Raw genomic sequence first — 16,206 nt, 5'->3', positions numbered from 1 at the left:
TATACATCATGTAATATTATTATGGCTGTTGCCATGACCATGAAACCCAACAAAGGTTTAATGTAATGTAATTCAAAATACCAAAACCGAGCACCTATTAATCTCGTCTTTGCGCGTGAAGATTGAGGCCGTCTGCCAGCAGCGGTTAGGTCATACAGTGGAACCCCTCTCTAGCGACCTTTAAAATGTTGACAAAAATCGGTCCTTGTGGAGGGGGGTCCTTACAGAGGGAGGGGGGCGGAGTCAGGGGGCCACAAAGAAAGTCAGATTTAAAAAAAAAAGAAAACAGAGAAGTTTGAGTTGCTGACGACCGTTCTCTCTGAAAGCAAACTGCTTCGATTTCATGTTTGTCCTTGGTGTCCACCAGTTCTGGTGCATGTACTACCCTGGCCAAGTTTCCTCTCAAGACATCAAAGAGACCGCCCCAGTATACTCTACAGCCTCTGGGCGAACCACCTCTCATAGCTAAAACTGGGTCAATGACCCCTGGGAAGAAGGTCAGTGTCTATAAAATTTTACTCCTAGGCCTGCGGCCAGGGGGGGGGGGGAGTATACCGGTACCATTTGAGAATCAGACCAAATGAGAATTGAACCATTTGAGAACATCCTTTTTTTTCAATCACTACATCGAAGGCCTGCGGCCCGGGGTTCACAAGGGTTGGTTTGTTTGTTTGTTTCAAACCCACACCCATATACACACATTTCCCATTTAAACCATTTGTCGGCCCCCTGTCGATATTTATCGACTAAGTTCCTTGTTTATCTATGCCTATACAATTTTGCCAGGAAAGACCCTTTTGTCAATCGTGGGATCTTTAACGTGCACACCCCAATGTAGTGTACACGAAGGGACCTCGGTTTTTCGTCTCATCCGACATTTTCTTGTTCTCATTGCTGCAAATACTGACATTCACTAAAAAAACCTCATCACCCCAGGAATAGTAGAGTTCACTCATTTCTGTATCAGACCCATCTGCTCATATCTATGATCCTATCAGTCATTGACATTTTTGGGCGATCCTAAATTCGTAAATCAAGATTGCTTGTAGTACAGACATAAATACACTTGCGGCGGTACCGCATGTTTGTTATACACTCAGTCTTTCTGCCTCAAGGTCATATATATATCCCAGAAATGGGGGGGAGGGGGGCTCCTCAAATGCAGACAGATAACGGAGACGGCATGATCATTTAGTTCTTCAATATTTTATGGGCTATTTTCCGCTTAGAGTCGCTGTCCAGTTATGATGTATGCTTGGACTTCTATCTGTGGCAAAGAAACGTCGTAAGTAGATCGAGCAGTTTAGTACAGTAGGTGGGCTAAGGAAATTGAAGCACTGCAAGTGGGCGAAGCAGTTGTTTTTGATTACAGTAGGTGGGAGGGCTAAGGTACCTGACATTGCTGTGCTTCTTTGATGAGGACACAAAGTTGCTGGACTACTCTGTCGTTTCAGTGTGTTTGCGTATTTGTCGTTTTCCAGCCTTGGCATATTTGCATGGTTTGATCTATGTCACTGTTTCGTAGCCGCTTGCTGTTAGCTGTTTAGACGTCATTAATGTAAGATAAACACGCACCAAACCGCTGGCACACAAACCACACTCGCTCGGACATACGTACGAAAGCACATACACGCACGCACACTCACTCACACACTCACTCACACACCTTGCAGTCTCTGGACATCGCTCTCTGGACATCTCTCGCTCTCTCTCTCGCTTTATCTCTCTCTCGCTCTCTCTCGCTCGCTCTCTCTCTCTCTCGCTTTCTCTCACTCTCGCTCTCGCTGTCGCTCTCTCTTTTTCTTTTTTTCTCTCTCTCTCTCTCTCTCTCGCTCTCTCTCTCTCTCTCTCTCTCTCTCTCGCTTTCTCTCACTCTCGCTCTCGCTCTCTTTTTCTCTCTCTCTCTCTCTCTCTCTCTCTCTCTCTCTCTCTCTCTCTCTCTCTCTCTCTCTCTCTCTCTCTCTCTCTCTCTCCAAGAATTTGCGATATTCAAAACACATTTTCATCATCTCTCCAACACCAGCAGTTGAATGATGCTTTTTCAACCAAATGTTCAGCTTTAGAACATCTTTGGTTGCATCAATTAGCAGGTGCGGGATAATCCCGCAGCAGGCACTCAGGTGTGGTGGATATTTTTTACTCGCGGTTAATTTCAAGTGCCTGGGGGCAGCTTGGCATTAGTTTCGCCTCTTCGGCGAACGCCAGACAGCGAAGAAAATAGAGCAATGCTTGCTTGCTTCCAGAGGAGCCAGGTAATGTAAGGGGAAAAAATTGTAAAAAGTTGTAGTTGGATTTTGATTGAGTAATTTGCCAGACCCCGGTCTGGTGCGCAGGTGTTAACACCGGGGTCATTGAATGAAAATAACATACTGGATTTTGCTTCCTAGTGCATTCTCTCTCTCTCTCTCTCTTTCTCTCTCTCTCTCTCTCTCTCTCTCTCTCTCCCTCTCTCGCTCTCTCTCTCTTTCTCTCTCTCTCTCTCTCTCTCTCTCTCTCTCTCTCTCTCTCTCTCTCTCTCTCTCTCTCTCTCTCTCTCTCTCTCTCTCTCTCTCTCTCTCTCTCTCTCTCTCTCTCCCTCACCCCCCCTGTCGATATTTTGATTAACCAATTTGGTACATCGGCTTTGCTTCTTATGCATATATATACTGACAACGACTCAAAGTATGGGGGGGGGGGGGGGGGGGTCTGCCAGTTTGTGTGTATGTCGATGTGAGTGGACGTTCCATGTATCTCTATTGGTCTGTGTTGTAGCGAATCGAGATAGTTTTGTGTGTGTGTGTGTGTGTGGGGGGGGGGGGGGTTGTCGAGTGTCCAGTTTTGTCTTTTCTTTTGAACGGGTACTAGGGTGTCCGTTACCTGCTCGTGCCACCCTACAGGTAACGCGCTTACACCAAAAACAGTAAACCTCTCCAGTCTTAGTATAACACCGTTTCTTGCTTGTGGTCCAACGGATCACTCTACTCGACGTAGGCGACCTTTGTAGATAGTTCAAACATGCCTCTTGTAAGCAGAGCAGAAGTGGTGGGGATCGTGGTGTGTTCTGTGTGTGTTACTGTTAGGGTGGGACAAATATTGATGCACAGGTCTTGTGGAGAGTTGATATACTGATCACGCCTAGGGTCAGTTTACTCGAAGGTTTTGAAGCCGCCTTTGGTTTTGGGGGCAGATTTATGTATCGGAGTTGGTGATCTATTCAAGCCTGGACGAGGGAAGAGACAGAGGCGGGTGGGGGGGGGGGGGGGGTGGAGAGAGGGAGGGAGTTGTGTATGCTTTAAGTGTGTATGTGTGTTAAAGACGGAGCAAAGGTGATTTACCACTATTATAACCAGTAGGGAATTGTTGCCATCGGCCTCAAGTACAGAGAGAGGGAGGAAGAGGCGGGTGGGGGGGGGGGGGGGGGGGTACAAAGGGAGAGAACGAGTAGTGTAAGTGTTGGACGCAAAGTAAGAATCCGGGGCAGAGTTGGAATAATCGGGATTTCCCGAAACCTCATTTGATTTCCAACAAAGCGCCGCATTTCCGGAAACTGACGAGCTGCCTCGTTCTAGAAATGGCAACCCTTCGACTGGCACAAAAAAGTATACCCTTTTCACTGGTCATGAAAAAGCAAGGTCTTATACAGGGGAAGTCTTGAATTGGGGGTGTGGGGGTACACTCTGTAACAATTCTCTCAGTGACACTCAGCGCATGCAGCTAGCTACTGTCTCGATCTATTTTCAACACAATGATTTTTTTTTTAGAGTAGAGTGTTGGTTTGTTACATAAGGCTGAAATCATCTTTAATTTGAATCAACATTTTGCAACAATCAATCACATCAATACAGCGCACAGAATTGCATATTACGTTTCAAGAGCCTAGATGACCATGCAGTGACAAGAGCCTACTCAGTAAAGGGACTTATTCCCCCCTCTGCTTCTTTACCTCTGTAAACTTGTAGAGCTAGTTATTTTTCGATAATGACCCAGCAACCAAACAAATAACGAGCCAGCAACAGCCTGAATCCTCGATAGTGCAATGGGTTGAGAAGCTGTTCTGTTTTGGTACTACTTTTGCGACTGAAAAGTTCAAAACGCTCTATACGTACGAAATATACATCTCTGGAGCAAACAATACAAACATACCGCATTTAAATTAACAACTACAGGCCTGAACACATGAATCTCCATATAAAATCCATGAGTTCGGTTGTTTTCTGAATATAGATCTGCTGTGCACACACCGTTCATCACAAGCAAATTCCCAAGGCAAGTAACTCATACTCTTGCCGACAAGAGTAGTTCCCCTTCTTTTAACGCAGTTTCTTCGACAACACTGACTGCAATCCGACGGTCAGTTTTCAACAATATTTCATTTTATAAACAGATCACACGCAACCAAATGCACACATCTTATCAATTTAAACAACATAAAGCGGTTTCATACACTATTTTCCCCAAAAAACTGAACTTCATACAGTAATTAACGTTGGAACACGGGTGCAAAAGTTCGTCTGCTAGTCCCATTTGACGAAAGAACATTATCTTTAGCGATACTAAAACATAAACAGAACACACAATATCTGCCTTTACCGCCACAGCAGAATAACAGCTTATCTGTGTACTTGATTTTAGTCTAAAACAGGGAAACTGACAAGAAGTGTTAACAGAATGGAATGATTTGCACGGAACTATACAACCGCGCATTAATCGATCGCCTGCGCAGGTTGACTGGTTGAGTGATTCGGATTCGATCAAACTTTCGCACAAAAACTCCTGTTTTCTTTGAATAACTGAAGAAAGGGGGAATAAAGAGGTTACACACCTCGTCTCAGTGATTATTAAAAATAATGGTCTCAGTTCGCGGTCATGAAAAAGCTCGCTGAAGCTCGCATTTTTCATGATCCGCTAACTTCGACCATTATTTTTAATAATCACTGAGACTCGGCATGTAACCTCTACGTAATGCTGTCTCTGCAGCCCAGAGAGACTGTGAGTTTAATATATTATACGTTATTTGCGTGTTTGACCAAAATATGACATTTTACACAGATCGAGACAGTCATTGTTCTCCGAGACCGCGCTAGCGGTCGAGGTGAACAATGACTGTCGAGATCTGTGTAAAATGTCATATTTTGGTCAAACACGCAAATAACATTTATGTATCGATCGAATTCCTTTCAGGTACTTATGACTTTGTTGTTGTTTTGACGATTGAACGAGCACACACACATGCATGCAATCCACTATGCAATCAAACACATAAGCTTCATATTTGGGCGTTTCAGGTTGACCGAAACTTCAAAGGAACTACAAAACACACGTCATGTACTCACTTTGTTGTTGTTTTGACATTGGACAGCACACACACATGCAATCAAACACATGACGTTGGTTTTTTTTTAGTTCCTTTGAAGTTTCGGTCAACCTGAAAAGCCAAATTATAAAGTTTTGTCGGCCTCTGACGTCACATGACTCAAAGAAGGGAAATCCAATCTCCAATCGATACATAATCAGTTAAGACTGAGTAAAAAAATTATTACAATCGATAGTTACCAGTGAAAAGTTATATCGGAACACTCTTGTTGTGTTTTTGTTGTTGTAAAATGTAAGATCTGAAACGTTAAAAATTACGTAGTCGAGTGGAATGGGTCGTTGAACTGTGTTGTTACAGCCCGCCGAAGTAACAAGTTATCAAAAGTGTTTTTGCTTTTTGTAATTCGGTTGGTTTGGCTTCGTTATACAATGCATCTGCTTTTTCTGCTTGATCATTTTAAAACACAAGGATCATCATAGGCCATCATGACTTGTTTCATTTTACATCGCATTCTAAGAAAGAGCAGAATTCTCACTTTGCGCGTGGTACATTTCTAGAATCGCGTAGCGTAAAGTTGGAATTCCTACAATGGCGGCCTTTGTTGGAATTCCAACAAAGCGCAGGTCATTTCCGGAAAAGCGCCGATGACGAGATGGGTCGCAACATAAGCTTTAAGTGTGGTTTTATACGTTAGGCTAGGGAGAAAGGAATGTTACCACTATTGTAAGGCCTTTTCGGAATTGACCTCAAGTAAATACGAAATAGTTGGGGGTAGGGGGGATGGGAGAAGGGTTCATTTGAACAGACCGTTAAACTAAGTTAGGGTGTCATGACATGTGTACCCATACGAAAGCGCACAGTTATAGACATGGATGTAATGTCAGAGCTAAGCTCGTCGATGCATAATGTTCCGTTCTTCCTGACCTGATGGACCATTTAATGTCAGTCATAAAGCAAAACTTACCTTTTGTCAAAGTAGGGGATTTGATGAGTCCACAGTAGTTCCATGGCCGACGGGCGCAATGGCTTGGTGGTAAGACGGGGGGGGGGGGGGGGGGGGGGGGGGGCATGCTTTAATGAATGACTTTACTAAATGAAGAAGAAACAAGTCGCGTAAGGCGAAAATACAACATTTAGTCAAGTATCTGTCGAACTCACAGAATGAAACTGAACGCAATGCAACGCAGCAAGACCGTATTAACTCGTAGCATCGTCAGTCCACCGCTCACGGCATATGCAGTGAAATTGACAAGAAGAGCGGGGTAGTAGTTGCGCTGGGAAGGATAGCACGCTTTTCTGTACCTCTCTTCGTTTTAACTTTCTGAGCGTGTTTTTAATCCAAACATATCATATCTATATGTTTTTGGAATCAGGAACCGACAAGGAATAAGATGAAATTTTTAAATTGATTTGGAAAATTTAATTTTGATAATAATTTTTATATATTTAATTTTCAGAGCTTGTTTTTAATCCAAATATAACATATTTATATGTTTTTGGAATCAGCAAATGATGAAGAATAAGATAAACGTAAATTTGGATCGTTTTATAAAAACAAATATTTATTTTACAATTTTCAGATTTTTAATGACCAAAGTCATTAATTAATTTTTAAGCCACCACACTGAAATGCAATACCGAAGTCCGGGCTTCGTGGAACATTACTTGACCAAAATTTCAACCAATTTGGTTGAAAAATGAGGGCGTGACAGTGCCGCCTCAACTTTCACGAAAACCCGGATATGACGTCATCAAGGACATTTATCAAAAAAATGAAAAAAAGTTCGGGGATATCATACCCAGGAACTCTCATGTCAAATTTCATAAAGATCGGTCCAGTAGTTTAGTCTGAATCGCTCTACACACACACACACACACAGACAGACACACACACACACGCACATACACCACGACCCTCGTCTCGATTCCCCCCTCTACGTTAAAACATTTAGTCAAAACTTGACTAAATGTAAAAAAGCAATACATTTGTTGTAGGGTTGGAGAGTTTAGTAACACTTTTACAGGTAAGGCAGATGTTAGACGTTACAGACGATACTAAAGAGCTGAAACAGGTAACACCCATTGCTTCTGTGTCTTTGGAACGGCAGTCTACAAGATTCTCTTGCAGGAGAGAGAAAGTCTGAAAGAGAGCTTTCAATTTTGTGAAACTGTATAAACACCATCAGTTCAACCAATGCTTGGCATCGGGGGGGGGGGGGGGGGGGGGGTGTATTTAAGTGTGACTTTTTTTTATCTCTCACGTTCTTGTGATAACCAGGATTTACTCGTGCATCATACGTACCGTTTGACACAGAAACTTCAACATTGTTGAACTCATTTCAGCCTTCAAGAAGTGTTCCAGAAAGCTTGATTGCTTTCCAGCCGTTACTCATCAAGGTTCTATCAGACCTCTTCATCAGTTGAATTGTGTTTGGAGATAGTTAAAAGAGGGTTCAAGGTTTTATGCCTTTCTGCTAAATCAGTGTTAAGAGTTTGTGATCTCTGACATACAACTGTGCTTCTGCTTTACTGCATATCTGTGTGGCCCTGGGGGAAGGTGTGTGTGAGTTGAAAGGTTTGTGTGGGTTTTTTCGTCTTTGTTTTCCCCCATATTTTTTTCCTCTTTTTCTCTACATTTTGGGTTGATTTTATTTTGTATTAGCCAACATTAGCTGGCAGTTTCACTCGCAAGTAAGTTTTCTCAAGTAGGAATCAACAGAAAGTGATAATAACTGTTCGCGGAAAAGCCATTACTGTGTGGAGGCTTCTTTGAAGGAAACGATGAGGGTGGGGGGGGGGGGGGGGGAGGGGGGAGCAAGGAGAACAAAATGAGGATGCAGGATAGCACAAACAACAGCGGTGCAACGGCAAGTGGCAGTAATTACTAATAGAATTTGTGTTACCCGTTTCAAAAAACCTCATTCACTTGACTTCGTGTGTTCAACACTTCTTTGATTCGTTTGAACGTGTGTGTGGGGGGGGGGGGGGGTATTTTTCCATGAAATAAGAAACAAAATATGAGAAAGAATAGCAGAACAGTTTGGTTAAATCATGACTCTTCCTGTTTCAGTGAATGCAGCTGATCTGATTGTTAACGCAAGATGCGATGTGCATTACTTTTCTCGGTTGTTTGTTTTCACTTCTGTTTTTACAGTGAGGCTGTGCATGTGGTTCCATATTAAGACTTTGCGTCTGACGAGAATTTTGAAATCTCCTGTGGTATTTGGACTGGAATGGGTAAAAAATAAAATATATATATATTTATATGAGTCGTGTCCAATATTAACTCTCCCATCAGCAGCCTGTCGTTATAATGTTCCTTGGGGATGAAGATAAAGTTTACAGAATGAATCTAATCTAAAAGTCATAATTATCGCTTTTCCCAACAACTTTGCCTTCATTTTAAGACGGTTTTCTCCGTCTATTAAGTTTGGTACCTTGCAACAACTTCCTTGAACTTTGGACACAAAGTTTACCCATCCTGAACTCAGGTCAAAATGAGTTCGGCTCATTCTCTCCCGGCCCTGGCACTACAGTCCTACGCGAATCTATCAAAACAAAAATACAGAGTTATCTCCCATATGGTTTTCGCAAGCACTGATCTAAATTTGAGATCAGTGTTCGCGAGACGAAAATGATTGCAGATTGGCCGACTTCGACAGTGATCTCCGTTCTGTTCTTCACAGTTATGATAAAGACATCGTTCTAAGGTCAAAACAAGTCGAAATTTTGGGACTGCTGCCGGAAGGAGACCGTAATATATGGTTTCATCACTGTCAACTGGTTACAGAAAAAATCGTCTGCTCCAGTGAGCGCGGAAACCAAACGGTTGATTATCACGTGACACTTTTGCCATATTTAGAGTTGTTTGCACAGCAAATACAGCCGCGAAAAATAGCTCGCTTGAAATTGTCTTACATATCAATTCCTTTGTAATTTAAAAATTACAAAACACCATGAAAAATCATTATCGACGATCGCGAATCTGCTCATATCAATAATACATTACAAAAAGCTCTAAATATGTAAAAACATCGGTTTCCTTGCCAGACAAGGAAACTCAAGGCATCCTGTCAGGGAGAGAATGAGCCGAACTCATTTTGACCTGAGTTCAGGATGAAAGTTTACCCTGTAATGTTAGCGCTCACAACAGCGATGTTCATCTTGGCCACAATCCAAAGTGTTTTCTCTTGACCAAAATCAGGACTGACTGGTCCTGGAGCCCAATGCATAGCCCCTACATAGGAGCCTAATTTGATGACGTCACGGCAATAAAGTATGTTGACTACATAAAGTCTCTTATTTCTAATGCATAGACCGCGCATATAGCCTTATGCCGGCCATAAAGTTATAGCAGGCCCCTCCTTCGCATAGCAGCGGCCATTCGTGCTTTTAAAATGGCGTTTGTTATCATGCGGAATTACAGGATGATAAGGAATTTGAGGAGCATATCTTTGCATGGCACATTGACCCGCTTCGATGAGTATGGTCTGAGTGCCGTGAGCGGCTGAAACTGAGGTCAAAATCTGTGCGGGGTACGCAGGTCAGCAATCTCAGAACAGTCAATCATTTCATGTCATTGCAACAAGGGCTTATTGCATACTGTTGAGGCTTAAGGCGATGACAGACGAGCAACACAAAACAATGTTTTCGACAAAAACTCCAACTCAAAACGTTGGGAAAACACATGTTTTTAAAGCGGGGATGTCACATGTGAAACACACAGACTAGCGCGCTTCGTGTTTTCACAGAAATGTCAGCTTGGCCCGTTCCAGCTACCGCGCTGTGTTCGGGTCAGTTTGTTACCAGTCGCTGCATATGTCTTGGCTTCTTATTCTTTCGTGCCATACGGCTTCTGTTTTGTTATTGTGTTTTTCTTTTTGTTTTCTTCTCTGTATATATACTCTTTCTTTGCATCTTTTTGTTCCATCTCTCACGTGGCTTGTTTTTCTTTAGAGAAGATATTTCTGAATGTTGTCTTAGTTGCAGGGTTTTAAAAGGCTCCTGTCTTATCCTACATGTTTTGTGTCTTGGACTGCTTCCAAGCTCTCTTCGCTGGCGCAGAATAAACAGCTGTTTTGAGATGCTCTGCTCTACAACGTTAAAATGAAGCTTTTTGTTTGTATCTGTTTCTCGTAAACATCAACGCGCTTCTGCAAAATATACAGATAATGGTGAGTTTAACAGACTAACACTCACACAGATGTAGACTAGCCTCACCCCCTCTACACATAGACATACACACAAAGAAGAAAAGAAAGAACAAAGCAAGAAAGAACACAACTAAGCACACAATGAAAGAAGTTGTAGTTTGATGTGTGTGTGTGTGTGTGTGTGTTGCAATAATCTGGACACAATCATTTCCTTGCTGACGTGACATTTGAAAATATCTTTGACTCTTACTGTTCTCCCGGAGAGACGATTACAACATTCGAGACAGTTACTTAGCTTGTCATTTTTGTTGTCATTTTTTATGATACTCTCTGATATCCACATTAAGGATTCACAAACATCTAGACTACAAGCCGAATTCCCATCTCAGAGACCGGCAATTCGAAAGAAAAGGGGGTCCTTAACGTCCTCACAGGAAATTTTCCTTTTAGGGACATGATAACCGGCAATTCATCCGTTCTACTAGGGCATAAAGGAGACATCCGCCTGATGATATTGGTGGGCAGCAGCTGTATTGCACTAGTTCTATACAGTGGGACCCCCTTTTAAGACCCGGCCCTAATGCAAGACTCCCTCCCTTTAAGACCTTGTTTCCTCAAAGACCTTGAATGTTTCCTCAAATTTTCGGTTCAAAAACCTTTGTAAATATACCCCCTTTTTAAGACCCCCTCCTTTTTAAGACCTAATATTCTCAGTGTTTTGTAGGTCTTAAAATGGGTGTTCCACTGTACTACTGGTCCTGTGGCGATTCGGCGGTGCCTGTGCTCATTGAAACAACGTGGGGATGGTTGGTTGTAGACGGTCAAACACTCGTGCGGTGGCCCTTGTTGCGATGTGTTCACTTCTGCTGCAGTCAACACGCACAGTATTGCCACGCTTGTGTTTGTCTGTCTGGGTTTTGCAAAGGAAGTGAGACACACGTTCTCTCTCCCTTGCTCTGGCCCTCTCTCTTTCTCTCCTCTCTCTCTCTCCTCTCTCTCTCTCTCTCGCTCTCTCTCTCAAAACAACATTAAAAGATCAACTCCGGCTTCACAGTTTCTAATGCAGGTTGGGGCAGAGGTGGCCGGGTTGTTGGCCTCAGCTACGTAGTCTAAGTCTTTCTCTGTATGTCTCCCCCCCCCCCCCCCTCTCTCTCTCTCTCTCTCTCTCTCTGGAATTTTCTAGATCATTCCACCAGGTGCATGGAAGCGTGAAAGGGAACATCATACGTGTTCTTTGAACTTTGGTCCTCAAAGCAGCAGCAGCCTCTACCTCCTTTCCGACTATAAGTATGATACTGCTACCTGCCCTTACCTAAAAGGTGCTCCAAAGTGTTCATTATACAGTTGAAAAGCCCATTCAAGGCACATCTTCGAAGTGCTTGCTTCTTCGAGCCGCATTTTCTTTCCCTACCCCCCGCGGGTTAGGGGGAAGAATTTACCCGATGCTCCCCAGCATGTCGTAAGAGGCGACTAACGGATTCTGTTTCTCCTTTTACCCTTGTTAAGTGTTTCTTGTATAGAATATAGTCAATTTTTGTAAAGATTTTAGTCAAGCAGTATGTAAGAAATGTTAAGTCCTTTGTACTGGAAACTTGCATTCTCCCAGTGAGGTAATATATTGTACTACGTTGCAAGCCCCTGGAGCAAATTTTTGATTAGTGCTTTTGTGAACAAGAAACAATTGACAAGTGGCTCTATCCCATCTCCCCCCTTTCCCCGTCGCGATATAACCTTCGTGGTTGAAAACGACGTAAAACACAAAATAAAGAAAGAAAGATTTTCTTTCCCTAAGCTATGTAAATGTCCCTCTATTTTGAGAATCCCTCCTTTTTGACTATTTTTTTAACCGGATTTTATCTGATTTCTGGAGGTTAGTCTTAGTAGAAGAGGCGTCCCACTGTACTTTGAAAACGATTCTAGATCTGTCCCTCCGGTGGTTCACCTTTGAACGGGGGGTTCTGTCTGCTGATTGCAGCACGTGCAAACAGCTGTCCGTGCGGTCAAAGCAGTTTGCCACTTTCAACATAGTTTGTTTTCTTTCTTTCTGGCACATCGATAGAACAGAAAAGAGGTGGAGGTCCTTCACTTGAGTTGATGATTCACTTGGCTTATAGAGTGCGTATGTGACTTTCGTAGATGATCATTTCGCTAATTATTGTCCCTGGTCTTTTCAGGCAAAGTTTTGTCTGGTGATAGCTGGTGAAAATTGGTTGCACTTTAACATAGATCTTGTAATGATGTGCTTGACTGAAAATGATGTGCGAAAAGTCTCAAGCGAAAGCAATGGGTTTTTAGGCCTAGGGCACGCTCAGGTTGAAGGGGCACTTGGTTTAACCAGTCACCGTTTCTGTTGACTATAACTTAGCGTCATGATAATGAATGCTTTATCTTTTGTTTTCCTTGAAAATTGAATTGGCCCGATTTGATAGTATTATCTGCCTTTTTTCTCATTGGTCGCGTGATTAATATGGGCACAAGATAAATATGAACTTCAGCACAGTCTATCTTGCAGAGTTGAGTGATTGATTAATGGAGTTACGGGTGTAGAAATGTGTGTGTGTGTGTACACGTGTGTGTGTGTGTGTGTGTGTGTGTGTGTGTGTGTGTGTGTGTGTGTGTGTGTGTGTGTGTGTGTGTGCGCGCGTGTGTGTGTGTGTGCGCGCGCGTGTGTGTGTGTTAATGTTAATGTGTGTGGGTGTGTGTGTGTGTTTCGCGGTTTTGTGCATATATGTGTGAGTATTCATATTGGCATGCTTCTGTATGTCTGTCTCTATGTGTCTGTGTCTGCGCTTGCATCCGCCCAGTCTGTCCGCGTCTCAATAAACTAAAGGTACCAAAAGTCAGTGAAAAGACGGTAAAAACCTCTTCAAGATTCTACTAGAATGAATATGAAGCTTCAAGACTTCTGCATAAAGCGCCGTAGTTCAATATTGCACTCCATTGCAATTTGTGTCGATGGCGACTGGCTGGAAGCACAGATTACAAATACAACCGATTTTGAAGAGAGAGAAAAATGTAAGCACGAGATCGATCAGGATACAGATGGGGCTGGAAGCTATAGACTTCTGGGTATGCGATGGTTGGAAATTGCACTCCATATCAATTTGTGTCGATGGCGACTGGCTGGAAACACAGATTACAACCGATGTCAAAGAGAGAAAAAAATGTAAGCACGAGATCGATCAGGATAGAGATGGGGCTGGAAGCTATTATAGACTTCTGGATATGCCATGGTTGAAAATTGCACTCCATTTCAATGTGTGTCGGTGGCGAGCGACTCACTGGAAGCAGATCTCTTACAGTCGGTGTCCCAGAGACAACACTGTTCGCAATACAGTGGAACCCACCACCCCCACCTTTTTTTTTAGGACCACCTCTAATATCTGAAAATCTTATCTGAAAGTGGAGGGAGTCTTAAACTAGAGGTACCTTTTCAGGCCTTGTGTCCAGAAAATCTGAAAATGCAAGGTCTTACTAAAGGGAGGAAGTCTTAAATTGGGGGCCTTAAACGAGGGTTCCCCTGCATGTGACAGCAGCTTAAGACGGATGGGGGGGGTGGCGGACGCGAAATACCGATCGTCTAGTATGACGATTGATTTTTATCCTTATCACAAGGATATAGCCCGGAGCCTAGAGTATCATTTACATCATTTGGATTCAGTTTGATATTTCATACGGTCTTTATTATGCTGCCTTATGCACCAGCATAGGAAATGGTGCTCGTAACCCTTCGATCATTTATCTCCCATTAAACGAACATATGTTTTATTCGGCCTGATCTATCCGTCTGTCTCTCTGTCTCTCTCTGTCTGTCTGTCTGTCTCCCTCTCTCTCTCTCTCTCTCTCTCTCTCTCTCTCTCTCTCTCTCTCTCTCTCTCTCTCTCTCTCTCTTTTGCAGATTTGCGTGTGAAAGGGCATGTGAAGGGATAGATGGAGTGATGAATAGATGGATGACGGATGAATGGTTGGACAGTCAGACGGTTGATTAGATGGATGGAGGACAGAGGGACACGAGATGGATAGAAGGATGGATGGCTGGCTGGCTGGCTGGCTGGCTGGATGGATGGATGGACGGAAAGAGGACAGAGAGACATGAGTGAAGTGCGACAGAGACTGGATTTTGTGCTGATGCTTACTGTCCTTTTCCAAACGTTTTGCTGTTGTAAATGCCTGTTTCCACTGTCGTCATGTCGACTGTCATTACGATGATGATGATTTTTTTATTATGATTAATATTACAATGATTACTTTTCATGAAGCATGAATGATGAAAATGTGTACACCCCGAATTGAAATGGGCCCAAGGCCCAATCAATAAACCATCCAGACTCCAGACTCCAGACTCCTCCCTCCTTTGCTCCCTCCCTCACACACTCCTTTTCTCTCCCACTCTTTCCCTGCTTCTTTCTCCCCCTCTTTCTGTGTATCTCCCCCTCCCCTTTTCTCTTCCCCCCACCCCTTCTCCTCCAACCTCTCTCTCCCTCTGTCTGTTCCGAATACAGAATCGCTTGATTGGATTTAATTAAGCTAAGAACGTTGACCTAGTGTGAAAATAATTGGTTGATGCAATTGTCGCTACAAGGGATGAGTGAAATAAATGTAACTTCAGTCTGTCGTGAATGCCACCTGTTTCTTTACGCTTCATTGCCTTTTTTGTGCCTCCGTGTAACACTGTAACCAGACACTCCACCTTGGTCTTTTGTGATACACAGATGGTTGCTTTGCCAAACGCACAGTCATTGCCTGGGGGGGGGGGGGGGGGTGGGGACAGTGATGGCCGAACTCAGAGAGTAATTAGCTTGTCAAAGGGTCTCTCCAACCCACCTACTCTCTCTCTCTCTCGCTCTCGCTCTCTCTGTCTCTCCCTCGCTCTCGCTGTCTCTCCCCCTCTCTCTCCCCCTCTCTCCCCCCCCCCCCTCTCTTTCCCCCTCTCTCTCCCCCCCCCCTCTCTCTCTCCCCCTCTCTCTCTCTCTCCCCCCCCCTCTCTCTCCCCTTCTCTCTCTCTCTCTCTCCCCCTCTCTCCCCCTCTCTCCCCCCTCTCTCTCCCCCCTCTCTCCCCCTCTCTCTCTCCCTCTCTCTCTCCCCCTCTCTCCCCCCCTCTCTCTCTCTCTCCCCCCTCTCTCTCCCCCCTCTCTCTCTCTCCCCCCTCTCTCTCTCTCCCTCTCTCTCTCTCTCTCTCTCTCTCTCTCTCTCTCTCTCTCTCTCTCTCTCTCTCTCTCTCTCTCTCTCTCTCTCTCTCTCTCGTTCGTTAAATAAAGAATTGACAATTGTCATTGTCATTGTCTCTCTATCTCTCTCACTCTCCCTCTTTTTCTTCTTCTTCTTCTTTATCTTGCTCTGTCCATTTTAAGGTGGTTGATTTATTGATTGATTGACAAGGCCTAAAAAAAAAATAGGTGTGGATACGGTAACCCGACCTACCCTAATTTTAGGGGCCGATCCTATAACTTTTTATTACATTTGTCAAACAAAAAAAACAAAAACAAAAAAAAACCAGTGCAAAAAACGCAATGAAAGCGAAAGCGCCCGAGTCGCACACTTATTTCCCTGTCAAGTAGGTTTAATTTGTACACATTAGAAAAAAAAGTAAAAAAAAAAAAAAAAGTGATTGCCTACCTACCTACCCTATTTTTTTTGGCTATGTTACCGTAACCACACCTATTTTTTTTTTTGGCCCAAGTAATCGTATGGATTGTTGAACTTATTTATCTTTAGTTTGAATATGAGCAATTTTATTTGTTATGTCTTACTTTGTGTGTT

General features: G+C 43.4%; 1 protein-coding gene across 4 annotated transcripts in view; it reads left to right on the top strand.

Moving 5' to 3' along the window:
- Nucleotides 1-16,206, top strand: part of LOC138964732 (inositol 1,4,5-trisphosphate-gated calcium channel ITPR1-like) — a 194,835-nt gene that overhangs the window by 18,487 nt on the left and 160,142 nt on the right. The window lies entirely within an intron of this gene.

The sequence above is a fragment of the Littorina saxatilis genome, linkage group LG4 (genome assembly GCF_037325665.1).
Source record: "Littorina saxatilis isolate snail1 linkage group LG4, US_GU_Lsax_2.0, whole genome shotgun sequence".
NCBI classification, from domain to species: Eukaryota; Metazoa; Mollusca; class Gastropoda; order Littorinimorpha; family Littorinidae; genus Littorina; species Littorina saxatilis.
This window is presented reverse-complemented; position numbering and strand designations above follow the sequence as displayed.